Below are 3814 nucleotides of genomic sequence, written 5' to 3' on the forward strand. Positions count from 1 at the left end.
AGACATATGCACTGTTCAAGCATACATTCAGAAAACAAGAAGCATTGTCACCACATCAATATAATTAAACTAAGTTCAAGGATGAATTCGAAACTCCTGTACTTCTTGTTCTCTTGAATTTAAAACATTTTTCATTTAAGAGAGGTGATGGATTCATAGGACATTTATAACTTTAAGACAAAGTTACTACTACTAATGATCATGTAATGAAGACACAAACATAGATAAGCACATAACATAGAAAACGAAAAACAGAGAAAGTAAGAACAAGGAATGAGTCCACCTTAGTGATGTCCTTGAGCTCTTCTATGTCTCTTCCATGTCTTTGCTGCTCCTCCTTCATTGCTTTTAGATCTTCTCTGATTTCATGAAGGATGATGGAGTGCTCTTGATGTTCCACCCTTAGTTGCTTCCAATAATTGTGTGGAAGAAAATGTATCCCCTGAGGTATCTCAGGGATCTCTTGATTTGCAGTCAAATGTTCTACCACTGAGCTTTAGACCCTTGATGGAAGCTTTTGTCTTCCCTTTCCTCTTTTCTAGAGGTTTTTCTGGCCTTAGGTGCCATCAACAAAAAGCTATGCTTTTACCACACCAAACTTAGAATGTTGCTCGCCCTCGAGCAAAAGAAGAAAGAATAGAAGAATAAGAAGAAGATATGGAGGAGATGGATGAGAGTGTGTATTCGGCCATATGGGTGGGATTGGGTGGGAGAGAGATGTTGAATTTTGAAGGTAGTGGGTGTATGGATGTGAGTGGTAAATGGAAAACAGAAGGGATGATCATGAATGGAAAGAGAGATGATGAGGTAGGTGGGGATCCTGTGGGGTCCACAGATCCTGAGGTGTCAAGGCATTTACATCCCTGCACCAATTTAGGCATGTAAAATGCCCTTGCACACAACTCTGGGCGTTCAGCGCCAGGTTGGTGCCCATTTTGGGCTTTCAACGCCCCTTTGCTGCCATTTCTGGCGTTGAACGCCAGAATGCTCCCATTCTGGGCGTTCAGCGCCAGAACTATGCTCTGTTCTGGCGTTTGAACGCCAGACAAATGCTCCTCCAGGGTGTGATTTTTCTTCTGCTGTTTTTGATTCCGTTTTCAATTTTTATATTTATTTTGTGACTCCACATGATCATGAACCTAAGAAAACATGAAAAACAATAATAATAGAGTTAGATAAATAAATATTGGGTTGCCTCCCAACAAGCGCTTCTTTAATGTCAATAGCTTGACAGTGGGCTCTCATGGAGCCTCACAGATGTGCAAAGCTTTGTTGAAACTCTCCAACACCAAACTTAGAGTTTGGATATGGGAGTTCAACACCAAACTTAGAGTTTGGTTGTGGCCTCCCAACACCAAACTTAGAGTTTGACTGTGGGGGCTCTGGTTGACTCTGCTTGGAGAGAAGCTTTTCCTGCTTTCTCTCCATGGTTGCAGAGGGAGATCCTTGAGTTTTGAATACAAGGGAGTTCTCATTCCATTGAAGGAATATTTCACCTCTGTCAACATCAATCACAGCTCTTGCTGTGGCCAGGAAAGGTCTTCCTAGGATGATAGATTCATCTTCCTCCTTTCCAGTATCCAGGACTATGAAATCAGTAGGTATGTAAAGGCCCTCAACCTTTACTAATACATCTTCTACTTGTCCATAAGCCTGTCTTCTTGAGCTGTCTGCCATCTCTAATGAGATTTTAGCAGCTTGCACCCCATAGATTCCCAGTTTCTCTATTACAGAGAGGGGCATGAGGTTTATTCCTGAACCAAGGTCACACAGAGCCTTAAAGATCATGGTGCCTATGGTACAGGGTATTATGAACTTTCCAGGATCCTGTCTCTTCTGAGGCAATGTCAGTTGATCCAGATCACTTAGTTCATTGATGAACAAGGGAGGTTCAACTTCCCAAGCATCAATGCCAAACAATTTGGCATTCAGCTTCATGATTGCACCAAGAAACTTGGCAGTTTGCTCTTCAGTGACATCCTCATTCTCTTCAGAAGAGGAATACTCATCAGAGCTCATGAAGGGCATAAGGAGGTTCAATGGGATCTCTATAGTCTCTAGATGAGCCTCAGAGTCCTTTGATTCCCCAGAGGGAAGCTCCTTATTGATCACTGGACGTCCCAGGAGGTCTTCCTCCTTGGGATTCACGTCCTTTCCTCTCCTCAGAGGTTCGGCCATGGCGCTTATGTCAATGGCCTTGCACTCTCCTTTTGGGTTCTCTTCTGTATTACTTGGGAGAGTACTAGGAGGGATTTCAGTGATCCTTTTACTCAGCTGGCCCACTTGTGCTTCCAGATTTCTAATGGAAGACCTTGTTTCATTCATGAAACTTACAGTGGCCTTAGATAGATCAGAGACTAGATTTGCTAAATTAGAAGCATTTTGTTCAGAGTTCTCTGTCTGTTGCTGAGTTGATGATGGAAAAGGCTTGCTATTGCTAAACCTGTTTCTTCTACCATTATTAAAGCCTTGTTGGGGCTTTTGATCCTTCCATGAGAAATTTGGATGATTTCTCCATGTTGAGTTATAGGTGTTTCCATAAGGTTCACCTAAGTAATTCACCTCTGCTATTGCAGGGTTCTCAGGATCATAGGCTTCTTCTTCAGAAGATGCCTCTTGAGTACTGTTGGATGCAGCTTGCATTCCATGCAGACTCTGAGAAATCATATTGACTTGCTGAGTCAATATTTTATTCTGAGCCAATATGGCATTCAGAGTATCAACTTCAAGAACTCCCTTCTTCATAGGCGTCCCATTACTCACAGGATTCCTTTCAGAAGTGTACATGAACTGGTTATTAGCAACCATGTCAATGAGTTCTTGAGCTTCTGCAGGCGTTTTCTTTAGGTGAATGGATCCACCTGCAGAAGTGTCCAGTGACATCTTTGATAGCTCAGACAGACCATCATAGAATATATCCAGGATGGTCCATTCTGAAAGCATGTCAGAAGGACACTTTTTGGTCAACTGTTTGTATCTTTCCCAAGCTTCATAGAGAGATTCACCTTCTTTCTGTCTGAAGGTTTGAACATCAGCTCTAAGCTTGCTCAGCTTTTGAGGAGGAAAGTACTTGGCTAAGAAAGCCGTGACCAGCTTATCCCAAGAGTTCAGGCTGTCTTTGGGTTGAGAATCCAACCATAATCTAGCTCTGTCTCTTACAGCAAAAGGGAAAAGCATGAGCCTGTAGACTTCAGGATTTACGCCATTAGTCTTAACAGTATCACATATCTGCAAGAATTCAGTTAAGAACTGAAAAGGATCTTCAGATGGAAGTCCATGAAACTTGCAGTTCTGCTGCATCAGAGAAACTAATTGAGGTTTCAGCTCAAAGTTGTTTGCTCCAATGGCAGGAATGGAGATGCTTCTTCCATGTAAATTGGAATTAGGTGCAGTAAAGTCACCAAGCATCTTCCTTACATTATTATTATTTTCGGCTGCCATCTCCTCTGCTTGTTCAAAAATTTCTGAAAGATTATCTCTGGATTGTTGTATTTTAGCTGCTCTTAATTTTCTCTTCAGAGTCCTTTCAGGTTCTGGATCTGCTTCCACAAGAATGTTCTTATCCTTGCTCCTGCTCATATGACAAAGAAGAAGGCACAGAAAAATAATAATAATAATAATAGAGATCCTTTATACCACAGTATAGGGATCCCTTTGTAAGTAGAAGAAGAGGGGGAGATAAGGGATGTGATGTAAAGGAAGAAACACAACTGTGAGGATTGGAATGTGAGATGAGATGTTAGGATTTGAATGAATAAATAGAATGAGATGGGGGAGGAATAATTTTCGAAAATTATTTTGAAAAAGAGTTAGT

At 41.5% G+C, this 3814-nt stretch overlaps 1 non-coding gene across 1 annotated transcript; it reads left to right on the forward strand.

The window, feature by feature from the left end:
- The first annotated feature begins 2937 nt into the window (after window positions 1–2937).
- On the forward strand, window positions 2938–3045 carry LOC148564444 (small nucleolar RNA R71). The gene has a single exon (XR_015885079.1). It is a non-coding gene; the product is annotated as a small nucleolar RNA R71 (small nucleolar RNA).
- The last annotated feature ends 769 nt before the right edge of the window (window positions 3046–3814 follow it).

The sequence above is a fragment of the Arachis ipaensis genome, chromosome B5 (assembly GCF_059453495.1).
Source record: "Arachis ipaensis isolate K30076 ecotype BB chromosome B5, ASM5945349v1, whole genome shotgun sequence".
Classification (NCBI taxonomy): Eukaryota; Viridiplantae; Streptophyta; class Magnoliopsida; order Fabales; family Fabaceae; genus Arachis; species Arachis ipaensis.